This window comes from Echinops telfairi, unplaced genomic scaffold, assembly GCF_000313985.2.
Source record: "Echinops telfairi isolate 266 unplaced genomic scaffold, ASM31398v2 ScPeMD7_7410;HRSCAF=8448, whole genome shotgun sequence".
In the NCBI taxonomy this organism is placed as follows: Eukaryota; Metazoa; Chordata; class Mammalia; order Afrosoricida; family Tenrecidae; genus Echinops; species Echinops telfairi.
In genome coordinates, this window is record NW_022111310.1 from 27,592,479 (window position 1) to 27,606,013 (window position 13,535).

Genomic DNA, 13,535 nt, shown 5'->3' on the forward strand with positions numbered 1-13,535 from the left:
GACCCGCGATGTTCCACAATTCGGGGCCTGGATCACCGAGGTCCCGGCTCAGGGCAAATGTGTGGGGTGGGAGCCAGCCGTTGGCCCCAGGGGACTATCTCTCTCACTTACCACTCGGCTACCCGGACACCGAACCCGCCTTGTTGGAGAGAGCTCTCAGAGTAGGTGGGTACCCTGGTCCGCCATCTTCCGAGTTTTTCGACTTTAAGGTTTTTAGGTGACTAAACTCTGACTGTTTGGGGCACTCAGGACTTGTCTATGAGTAACCTTTGGGAGAAGAACAGTTTCCGGTCATTGAAAAAATACAATACCCCTGACTCCATCACACTATTAGTCAGATGGCCAAATAAACAGATACTCATTCAAATCAAAGATGCCATAAGAAATGGTTTGAGGGATGTAAAAAATGCTACTACTGACAGGTTTTTGGTTCCAGGAACTGGTGCAATACAAGTGACAATGGCAGAAGTGCTGGTGAAATATGAGACCAGTATCCAGGGCAAGGCCCAACTTAGAGTGCACGCATGATGTGTTACTCATTATCCCCAAGGTTCTTGCTCACAACCTTAATTTTCACCTCCAGGTTACACTATGAAAAGTTCAAGGTGAACACTGAGTCCTGTCAACTTTTGGGTGTAGACTTAAGCAGAGGTGAGCCAATGGCAACATTATGTAAAGAAAAACCGTCTCCTCTACTTGGACCAGTGCCTCACAAGAAAAGTCTAATGCCAGGTCAAGCTTGCAGACTGTGAAGTCAATGATTATCTACTTACTCGTGGTATAGCTGGCTTGTTCTTCTTCAACCTGAAGTTTTCAGTCTGAAGTCCTTGGGTTATAGGTCTGTGTTTCTGAGGGACAGCCCAGTTCACCTAGTGGAGTTTCCTCATCGGACGTCTCTGGTGTAGCCTTCGGGGAGAGTGGTGTGCCAGGCAGATCCTGGATTCAATGACCCGATATTCTATGGGACTTGGCCTGGGTCCCCAGGGTGTCCAGAAACTCTTGGAAAAGTGACTTATTAAGTGCATATTTCCTGCTGAACTTTTGAAGATCCTTTGTATCTGGATAAAATTAAGTTATCACCTCTATCTAGATCCAATCTATTCAAAACCTAAATAACAGAACAGAAGATAATGCATGGGATCATTTCATATATTTTGGGATGGAACCGTTTTTTTAACTGGATAGAAAAGATGAATAGATTTTATATATAAATTTTAATAACATCTACACATCAAAAGTTACCTTTTGTTCTTAAAATTCAGTCAGAATTTATTAAAAGAAATCTCAATTTTGTCAGGGTTATAAACAGAAAGTAGCTTTACAAGTAAATGCCCTCTGACTATTATGTCAAACTTGTCCTTTGATAAACCTCGAGGCTCCGTGCCATCTCATCTGGCACTAACCACCACACTACTTGACTTTGGGGGAGGAGGTGGGCAGAGGGGGTTCTTCATTCAGATAGTTCTTTCTGAGATCAGTAAGTTTGTTACCTTGGAGCTATCAGATTGAAGAACTGAATATTAGCATCCTCATCTTGCATTAATTCTTCTCTCAAATGAAATTTTAGGAACTTTTCTTGGTTTGGGGAACAGAAGTACTCCCTCCACTCCCTAACCTGCCAGTGTCTTTCTCCTTTCTGTTCCTCTTCATATTGACTGGGGTGGTGGTGAAGCACTTGTACTGACATCGCCTGTAAAGCTCTGAGGGCTGGTGGCTGGATTTTAACTTCCTGAATATCTTTGAGCCTATAAAGATTAGCACCTTCTTCCTGAGTTGTGAACCTGAGCAGCAATTCTGAAGTAATAAGATATTTCCTATTGGTGGACCTGCTGCAAGGTGCCCTTCGGCCAGACTACTTCAGGGCAATTCCCATGGGTAGCCCCTGCCTGGTAGCCCCAGTCTCACATAATCTTATACTTTTATATACTGGGATAAAAGAGCCCCTAAGATATCCATAGTCATTTCTGAGCAAAATAACCTTACCTGAAACACCCAGAAAAGATAAAAACCAATTATCAATGCCTTGGCCTCATTTAAGGTCACGTAGATAGAACACGTGGGGATGTTGGTCACAGATTCCAACATTGGACCAAGACCAAAAAGTAAATTGCTCTGTATGTGTGTGTGTGTGTGTGTGTGTGTGTGTGTGTGTACGCAGTGGTTAGAGAGAGGATAGTTTTATTAGCCTCAGGAGCTTCAAAACAGGACTTGGAGGAATGTTCCTGGGTGTTGAGAAATAAACACATCGGGCTAAGTCATAAATCAGAAGTGACTGAAAAATTATTGTATTGAATTGAGAGAAACTCAAAACTGTGTTTTAATTACTGTATATACTCAAGTAGTAGCCAACCAGAATATAAGCCGAGGCACCTAATTTTATCACAAAAAATTGGACAAACTTAATTGACTCGAGTATAAGCCTAGGGTGGGAAATGCAGCAGCTACTGGTAAATTTCAAAATAAAAATATATACCAATAAAATTACATTAATTGAGGCATTAGTAGGTTAAGTGTTTTTGAATATTTATTTCAAAGAAAAACAGTTAACTAGCTCTGTAAGTGGAAAAGAGGGTCAACAAAAACAATATGGTACCAACAATAACTATACACGCTGTGTTACTGCAGGTGCTGCATTACTACATATGCTGCCTTACCACATGTACCCAACGCAACTTGTATAGTTTGAGGCCTAACACAGGCTGATGAAATTCCAGAATGTGATAACATGACTGTTTGCATAGAGCAGCCTGTGTTAGGGCTCATAATATGAATGCTGTGTTGTGAATGCACTGTTTTACTGCATGCACTGCATTACTGCATATGCAGCATTACCGCATATGTATGGGAAGTGCTAACGCAATACATGCAGTAACACAGTGCATACACAACGCAGCATGTACATTATGAGCCCTAACAGACTCCTCTATGGAAGCATAGTCAACACTGAGTCCAGACAGGGGTTGATAAGAAAATAAAAAATAAAACATAGCATACTAAGTATTGTAAATGCTTTCTTTCCAAGACCAGAGATATACCAATACTTGTATTCAGCAATGCTTGGGTGGATCAAGGGGGCATGACCGAGCAAGGGTAAGACTGTACAGGCTACGCCGTTGGTCACAGCCCTGGAGAAGAGCGGGAGAAGAAGAGCAGCTGCATCTGACATTCATCTGACAAGGATATGGTGTGCCCCAGATACCAGCACTCAGAAGTGGGCAGGTTCTTGCCCAGTACAGCACAGACAACACAGAGGCTACGCAGGAGAAAAGAAGAGAGGTGATATCAGCAGTCATCAGACCACCCACAGAGGCTGCAGGAGAGACCAGAGAACTCCTGCACTGCACCGGAGAACAGGTTAAGTGGGACTTTCACTCGAGCATAAGCCGAAGGGGGTCTTTTCAGCATGAAAAATGTGCAGAAAAACTCAACTTATACACGAGTATATCCGGTAGGTAGGCTGAAGATGTAAAGTCAAAAATAAAAATAAACCATAGAAATGAAGTTATAGATTCATAGGGATATGAGAGGGCTTCAAAAAGTTTGTGGAAAAATGGAGTTAAAAGAGAATCAAAAATTCCCATGAACTTTTGAAAATCTCCTTTTATGTCCAATTACTCTGATACCAATTATTCGCACTAATTTGAAATGATGTTTTCAAAATATTCTAAATCTCTATATATAATTGTCCCTTTCTAAGTCTCTATTCTATTTTATTGATATGTTCATCTGTGTCTATACTGACACTGTGCCCTTTTAATTACCATAGTTTAAGAATGTATTTTGGTTGCACAACATGTGATCAGTTTCATTGAGTTGTTCAAGTGAAAAATGTTTAATTAGCAATTGTTTCATTGCCTACATTTTTACAATCATGACAAAAGAAGAATGCATTTTAAAACCATGTGGAAAAAAAGTTCTCATTCCAAGCCAGACCCAGGAGTGGAGGAGTCATCTGGACCCGAGATGCCTGTGCAGTGAACCGCCTGGATCTGGAGGACAGCGATAGCATCAGAGGAGCAGCAGCACAGCCAGGAGCCAGAGCATGGGACCGAGTGATGAACTTCCCAATCCAGGGTGCAAGTTAAAGTGAGTCTTTTGGGGCATGAGGCTGGCTTGAGGAGTAGGGTGCTTCTGGGCACTTAATTGGGGAAGTTGGACTTATTGACTCACAGAAGTGGAGTTGAGTGCCTTTGGACTGAGACTTACTGGTGAGGGGTGTCTCTGGGCACTTAATTCAAGGCCCTGGGCTTGCAGACCCAAAGAGCTGAAGATAAACACCTTTGGATTAAGGCTTGCAGGAGAGTGGCATGTCCCTTTGGGCATTTACTAGCAGACCTGAAACTTTGCATCATGTCGTGGTAAGCAGCATTTTTCTCTAGCATTACAATTTGTTAACACCTTAATAAAGCATTGTTTTAAATCATTTTATTGGGGGCTCATACAACTCTTATCACAATCCATACATACCTAATAAACCATTCATCACGCATTTTGTCTACGACTTTCTGTGTAGCCATCACAATGGATATTAGAACCCAGAGAGACCAAGTAGAGAATACCAGAACCCAAGAAGTAAAATAGAGAATATTAATTAAGATGTTATAAAATGCTTTCCCCACATTCCTTGATCCCACCATGGCCAGGAAAAGATGAAAATCTTTGGAGGATGGTAAAATTCCAGGATACTAAATGGGCTACAATTCTGAGGGCAGGAGTTACCAGTATGCTCAATTGTTAGTTACGATTTTCACTTGTGAGCAGAATAAGAACAGAGACAGGATTATCCAGCACAGTGAGGAAAACCAGAAATTCTGGCGGCTAAGCCCTGGGCTTGCATCCTGGCTTCACCACTGCAAGCGTGGGTGAATTACTTGATCTTTCTGAGCCTCAGCTATTTTATCAATGAAATAGTCTCAACACAGTCTACAACCATTTTGAGGATTAAATGGAGTATATAAAGTGCTTAGACTAGCGCCTATCTCATAATAGGTATCCTGTAAGTATTGTCATTGATGTTGTTATTGTTACCGATTTCTTCCCTTCTTAATGCCTAGTGTAATAAGAAGCAAGACTAGGATTTTTGAACATCATAAAAAGATAAATCATAATTACTTCATCCAGAGCTTGCTGTAGTTTAAAGTTACTTAAACACTGTTGATTTAGAAATATAAGTTGACAGAATGCTCGTTGTAGAGCACTTTGCACTAGGATTCGGGGTCCAAAGTCCAGAAATGATAAAGTTTTACTTCACTTTCAGCTTACCATGCTCCCTTGGGCAGTATTTCCGTTAGCAATTTTGTGGCTTGAGGCCCCCGGATCCTAGAAAGAGATCTAAGTTTTCTTGCGTTCCCGTGCCATAGCTCCCTTTAAGAGTAGTAATTTAAACTCCCTTTAAAACCAATATATAGGTTTATGGCATATTTTCAATCCATTTAAAAATCCAAACCAATGTGAACTAGGTTATAAGGTCATGGAAACTACCAAAAATCTTTCACCTACAAATATGGGTAGGTGCCTTCCATATACCCATGAGGCAATTCCGACTGAGGCCGATTACTAACTACATTTTAAATCTGGAGAAATTGTAGCTCAGAGCAGTGAAGTGGCATCAACAGAAAAGTGGTAAATCAAAATCCAAGCTCAGAATCAGCAAACGCTAAGTCCCAAGTGCACCCAACACCATGGGAAGCAGTAGGAGGTGTCTGAGGCCAGACTTTAACTTGCATGAGAATGGTGTCATCCTGGATACCTTGAACTTCCCTGAGGTTCCTTCTTGCTCCTATTCCAGAATAACTCATGATAAGACGAGCCAATGCTCGCTCTCTCTCTCTCTTTCTCTCTCTCTCTCTCTCTCTCTCTCTCTCTCTCTCAAGGAAGAGCACATTTCTCTGATGAGAAATGGGCTGGGTGTGACTGAGCAAGAACTTTGGTTGGGAAACTGGCCAGTGGCACTGAGACTGGTTTGTTGTGCCAACATACTCCAGGCTGAATTCCCTATTGGGCATTCACTCAAGAAAAGTCAAACTTTTATTCCCCAACTCCATTTAATTAGGCTGTAAGGAGTTACCTGGAGTGGTTAATGAGCATACAAGAAAGGAAGCCTGCAGAGTCGTAACCAAGACCTCCCCAGAGTCTCGTTAAAACCTGAGATCGGAGCTTGTCCTCAGAGGCAATGCACACAATGGAAGCAGTGGTTCAGAAACTTTTCTGACCCAATGTCACGAGTGGGGTTTTCTGGTCCCCCCATGAGTTGATCTCAAGGGCAGATATTCATCTTTAGCTCTAGAAAGGGGGAAAGGACCCACAGAGCTTAGGGAGTTCGTCTCCTCCCATCAGACGCTAATCCTCCAAGGGCAGCATGAGAGGGAGCTGCTGAGTAACAGCTTTGAGAAGGAGAGAATTTTTTAAAACCATTTCCTGCTAGGGACTTCTTCCCTTGTGGTCTTTGGATACCACTGTGGCGTAGGCATACTAATCGGCTCCCCCATCTCTTGGTGAATCCTAATTAAAAATCTCTGATGGAGTCTACTTTAGCTAAAGCCATGGTCCTCCATCTTGTCTACACATTTAGAATCATGTGGGGAGCTCCGAAAAGATCATGATGCAGGGCCAATTAGACCAGCATCTCTGAGGCTAGGACCCAGAAATCAGTATTGTTAACACTCCATAAGTGATTCCATTGAGAAGCCAACGTTGAGAAATTGCAACCCTTAACAGAGGACCTCAGCTGATGTGTAAAATTTACTAGAGATACTACTGTGGTTTTAGAGTTCAGCAAATGGATGCCTTCTTCCTTTATTCCCTAGGAATGTTTTTCAGAGGGGACTTCAAAATGTTCATGGAAAAATGAAATTCGAAGATAATGGAATTTCTCCACCAACCTTTTGAAACCCTCTAGCACATCTAGTTTTTTATCTTGTGTGTGTGGATGTGTGTGCGTTTTGGATGCTCAAAGAGGGCACAGAAGGCATTATATTTTTTTAAATCTTAATTCTTATTTTTCTATATTCCATATTTCTATTTTCCTTTCATTGTTTTCTAAGTACACAGATAACACATGATGTCTAGTTATGATCATATTTAAACAGAAGTTATAAAATTTTACAACAAAAGCATAGAAACCTTTACAGTGAACCCTCGTTTATCGCGGTTAATCGGCTCTAGACCCTACGGTGATAAATGAAATTCGGCGAAGTAGGATTCCTTATTTGTAAATCAAATATTTTCGTAGTTAGAGCATAGAGGACATGACACCCTTTAGTCACCATTACACTCGTATTACCCAATTTATTAAACGAAAAAGGGAAAATACAGTAAAACATTTTGGACATTACAATTATCATTTATTATTTATTATATTATTTATGGCATCAAGCGTGTACAGTATGAGCCAATCAGTGGCAGTAATGACAGAACATGCGCTGTTACCCAAAAACCGCGATAGAGTGAAGCCGCAGAAGTCGAAGCGCGAAGTGGCAAGGGTTCACTGTATTATAGAAAAATATCAAATTTGAAGCTATTTTATGTTTTAGTATCCTCAATCTAGGTCCATACACTTATAAAGGTGGTGTTTCCATTGCTCCTATCCTTCCCATAAATAGTCAGCTCTCTTTGATTTACACCACGTCAAAACTGCAATGTTGGTATTCTTGAGAGACTCAAATCTTGTTCCTTTTCAATGTTCTTTGAGTTTAAGGAACAACAACAAAAAATCTGGAGAGGCAATAACAGGGCTATAGAGTAAATGGGATTAGGTCTGTCAACAAAGTTATCATAGTGTAGCCCTTGCTACTCTCAAAGAATGAGCAAGGAGCATTAACCAGATGGGGAGAAAAATCCTTAGCAAGTCATTCCATGCCTTATTCTCATCAGTGCAGTTTTAAATTTTATTAAAACTCCTTTATAATAAGCACCCATTATCATATTATGTCCTTTGAGATAATCTATCAAAATTACCCTTTGGGAATGCCCCCCAAAATAGCCACCAAAACCTTTTGAACTGACCTCTCTTTCTAGGATTTAATTGATCCAGAGGATCCCCTCAGAAGTCCATGTTTGGGCTGGATTTTGGTGTTTTAATCATGTTGGTAAATCCAAGACTAGTTCTTATTTATGTTCATTGCATAGAATTATCTTCATTAGTTCCCATCTTGCTGTAAAAACCTGAAAGATCTGCTCTCTGAGCTAGCTGATGTTGATGCAACACTTTTGACATCCATCAATCTGAAAGCTTGCTGAAACCAAGAGGTTCACTTAAAATGGAAAATGCTAAGCCATGTGGATTCTCAACTTCAGTAGCCACACATCAATAGTCTTCTTCTGCCTGTTTCTTCATTTATCCAGGTTGACGGTCTTCCCTCTCTTGGCTCCTCTTTAAGGTCTTCCTAACACCCTCTCCTAAAAGGCTTGAGTCAACCCTTAACTCCTGTTGTTTTATCTGGAGGAACATTCCTGTAAACTTCCTTATTGTAAATTTTGCAAAATAAATGTCTTTATGGCAAAATTTCAGTGACTTGGGAAGGTGTCCACTTGAGTTTTGTTAGAAATTTAATATTAGTCCTAACCTGATTCAACCATTTCCTTACTGGTGAACACTTAGATGATTTCTACTTTCTCTTTTAGAAACAATGTTGCTACAAATACCTTGTACAGGTAAGCAGGTAGGTATATATAAGAGCAATAGATAGACAAACAGATAGATAGTTTCCTAGTGCTGCTGTAGCACAGATTCCACAAGTGGATAGTTTTATAGGATGGAAAAAAATTAAAGCTATATTGTTAACATTTCATAAAATTAGACTTGTCTTCAGACAAGCAGCCATCTAATCAAGGGGTCAACGAAGTCCCATGGGAAAGAAAGACATCAACGTGTGATCCAAGGATTATAACTAATAAAACCAAACCTAAAAGAAGGAAAGGTCTCAGAGCACCTGGTTTGCAAAAGCTCTGGATGACAGTGAAAGCCCCAAATCCATTTGCAGGGTCCAAATAATTTAAGCCTCAGGTGAATCCCCTCAGATCATAGTTGAGAGATGTGAATAGCCTGTTATCAGACAGAACATTGTAATGTCAGTTATGGCAGATGTATTTAGGTTATCTTATAATTTGATCTCCTGTTTGGCCCGTGTTAAAGTTGTTTCCGTTTTAAAAAGTGATGGGGAAATACACATGGATTAAACCTCTGGTGAATGTGCTCTGATTGTGGACCAGGGATGTGAATAGCCTCGCTACCATGCAGAAGGCATTGGAGAGTGGATTATTGCAGGTAGGTAGTTTAAAATTTATCAAAGTATCATTTGATCTCCCTTATGGCCCATTTTAAGTTTGTTTTAGCTTTTAATATGCTCTTATTTTTAATATGTTCTAGTTGGTAATATTTTCTGCTTTTTTATTGAGGTTTTATCTATTTTAAATTGTTATTGTTGTTAGTTCTTATTTTGTTTTGATGTTTTTCTGTATATAAAATCCAGGATAGGTAAATATATAGAGACAGTAATTGGATTAAAGTTTCCTTGGGAGTATGATAAGGGAGGTTGGAGAGAAGTGAGGAGTTCATATAATGACTACAAGAATAAAGAAAATGTACTAAAACTGATTGTGGTCCTGATTGTACAACTCTACTCAATGTGACTGAACTATTGGAACTGTCTGGTATGTGAATTATATGCCAATAAAACTGTTTCTCAACATAATGTAATACAATTTTTGCTAATAATTCTAGAGGCGTATGTGCATGCATGTTTCTGTTTCTGGATGCTGCTCTTTATATGACTCAGAAGTGGTTAGGGTTAGGTTCCACTGTACACTGGTATTATCTCAACTGATTGTTTCATTGAATTACATTAGATTGCATTATGGAAGGTGATTGCATTGCATTAGATAAGATAATATCTCCCAAATATACATTGGAATACTAAACAGTAGTACTCCAAGTAGAAACTATCTACAACATATTCCAATACATATTTGGGAATACTAAGCAGTAGTATTCCAACATATATTGGGGTACACAATTCATCCAAAACTATTAAATAGATAAACGATAGATATAGAGATATATTTTTCAAAAGTGTACTGTTCTTTACATACATATAAGCAGAATTTGATAGATTCTGTCAAACTATTTTCCCCAAAGACTGAATATTTATATGCCAAACTCCAGTGTTTGTGTGACAGCAACTATTTCTTCACACATTCATCAATACCACATTGGGTCAATATTTTCTGCTTATACTAGTCAAAAAAGAGCATTACATCTATCCTTAATATGCATGTCATTTGTATGTTTATTGCAATTTATATTCATTCATTTTATATAGTTATTGTCATTTCTATATATTCTGCTGTGAATTGCCTCGTTGTAGTCTTTCTCATTTTCCAAGAGAGTATTAACTATGATAAACTATATATGCTACATTAACCAATTATTAAATCCCAATAGCTTAACCCAATAAGACTTTTTCTCTCCTACGACATGTTCCGATGATCAGAGTTGCATTGTACATAGTGACTTTGAGAAATTCACTTTGCTAGAGGTCCACCATACCCGTTAGGAGATGTGGATGGCAAAATGTAATCTCATCCACTTCGACATGTTATCAGGAAAGACCAGTCCCTGGAAACAGTCCCATCAGACTGGGTAAAGTAGAAGATCAGCGAAAGAGGAAAATTGACAAGGAAATGAATTGACACACTTGCTGCAACGTAACAATTGTAAGGATGGAGCAGGGCCAGGCAGTGTTTCATTCCGATGTGCGTGGGGTTGCACCCAACAACAACAACAACAACACAGAGGTCCACAACCCCAAACTCCCAAACTCACTGCGCTGGTGTCAGTTCTGACTCATAGCGACCCTGGAGGACAGAGAAGAATTGTCCCTGTGGAAGAAAGCCTCATTTTTCGCTAGAGTAGCAGCTGGTGGTTTCAAACTGCTGACCTTATGTTTAGCAGCCCAATGGGTAACCACTACCCTCAGTACTGACAGAATGATGGCATCTGGATTTTGGTTAGCAGCCCAATTCATAACCCACTATGCCACCAGGGCTCCAAGGTGCACATAACATATCTACAACATATTGCTTCCTTAGCTACTGAAACAAGTAAATATAGATTGGAGAATTGAACATTGCCTCAACCCAGAGATAAAACACATACCTACACTACCATTTATTTGGTCATTACCAGTGATGTGGTCACGCCAAACTGAAAATAAATACATTTTTGTATGGAATGTTTGGTAACATGATTTCCTCTGCTGCAATTAGACTATTTGTTATTTTCTTTTTGAGTTACAGGAATCATTTGTTTATTGTGCATACTAATCTCATCTGATATATATATAGACAATATTTCTCCTAATCGTTTGCTTCCCTTCTAGCATTGTTCATGGCATCATTCTTACACCATTTCACTTTTATGTTCTCACTCTATCAATATTAACTCTACAGCTTAGCGCTTTGGAGTTTCTATTTAGCTTGGGGAGGGGTGGTTCCAATACCAAGATTATAAAAATACACCTCTATGTTTTATTGTTATCGATTTAAAAAATACTTTTTGTGATTACACGTTGCAGTGTGATACGCATGGTCATCCGTTTGAAACCACCACAGCTCTGCAGGAGAAAGGCTGGGTTTTCTCCTCCCGTAAACAGTTACCGTCTCGGAAAGCCACGGGGGTTGCAATGAATCAGCTTTGGCTCGTGGCAGTGAGTTTGATTTGGTTTTTAAGTCCATCTGTTATTTATTTTATATATCACATACATTAGAGATCGAAATGTATTTTCTTCCAATTGAGTACTGAATTGTTCCATCATTTATCTCTCCTGTCAGTTTCAAAATACTTGTTGTTTCTGGATTCTACTCTGCTCCATGAGATAAACTATCTCTTCCTATGCCAATGCTAGAGTGGCTAAGAGTAGGATTCAGCTGCATGGCAATGGGTTTAGTTTTTATATAGCAATACTGGTAAGTCTGTTATTGGGCTACTTAACAACGAGGTCAGCAGTTTAAATCCACCAGCCACTCTGAGGAAGAAAGATGAGGCTATTGGCTCTGGTAAAGATTTAATCTCACAAACTGTACTTCGGTTCACTGATAGCAGTTGGTTTGTACTAATACTGTGCCATTTTAATTACAATAGTTTGTTGTATTTTTTCTGAGAATATGAGGTCGGCCTTATTGGTTTGCTTTATTTTTCAAAATTATTTTGTTACTTTTGTACATTGTCTCTCCCAGAAAAACTTTAGAATACCATTGGCAAGTTCTATAGAGAACCAATTAACAGGAGCTGATATCAAGGGCTCAAATAGGAAGTAAATGTTTATAAACTAAGGATGACAACATATGCTTGATACAATTGATGTATGTATTGTTATAAGATCTGTAAGCGCCCCCAATAAAATGATCTCTTAAAAAATAAATAATAAAAATAATTTTTAAAATAAAAGGAGAAAGGAAGTCAAGAAAAGACCCTATTGGCATTCTGTGAGATTCTAGAGTATATTTATGTTCATCTCAATCGGGTTGGCGCCTTCACTGCATTATTGTCCTGTCTAGTAGGATGACTTGTATGCAGCTGTTCCAGTCTACCGTCATCAAGCAGGGCACAGTATTGTGAGAGAGCACGGGGTTAGGAATCACACACCTAGTTTCAGTACGAATATTCTCTCTGCCATTTAATATGAACACGACCTTAGTGAAATTACCCAGCCTTTCCAGATCTTGCTTTGCTGATCTAGAAAATTATGATAACAAGAGCACCTCTTCAAAGTCCTGGATGGGAGGGAGAGAAAATGCAGAACAAACGAACAAAAATACAATCACCCAGCAGTATTGGGGGACAAAACAGCAGCATTTGCCCCCAAAACAAAGTTCAGAAGGCAGGCAGGATCAGGACACAGCAAAGGGAAACCAAGGAAAAAATGGAAAGGGTGCAGACAGGAGTGTGTTGAGAAGATTGCAGCCAGTGCTATAGAACAACATGTGCATAACGTGTTGAATGGAAAATGATTGTGCTCCATACAGTCTTGCCTTAACTACAATCGAGGAAATAATAAGACTAACTAGTACCTGTCATAATGGGGTGTTGGGGAGATTAAATGAAATAACACATGTAAAAGTACATGCAGCACAGTAAATTTCAATAAATTTTGACTATTACTTTCTTTAATATTTTAGTAGGTAATATCATTTTCTTCCTAAGTGCCCTAAAATTTGGAAATTAGGTTTATTCCTTAGTATTTTGCCATTACAAATGAATTTGATTTTTTCCTCCAATATATTTTGTAAAGGGTATCTTTCTGGTGCTGATTTTTGTGGATTAATTGTAGTCTAAAAACTTACTAAACTCTCTTACTATATGTACAACCAATTTCATTTGATTCTTTTTTGTACTTTTTGCCAACAATCATGTGATCTACAAAAATAACTATTTTTTCCTTCTTTCCTTTAAACATATACAGTGAACCCTCGCCACTTCGCGCTTCGACTTCCGCGGCTTCACTCTATCGCGGTTTTTGCGTAACAGCGCATGCTCT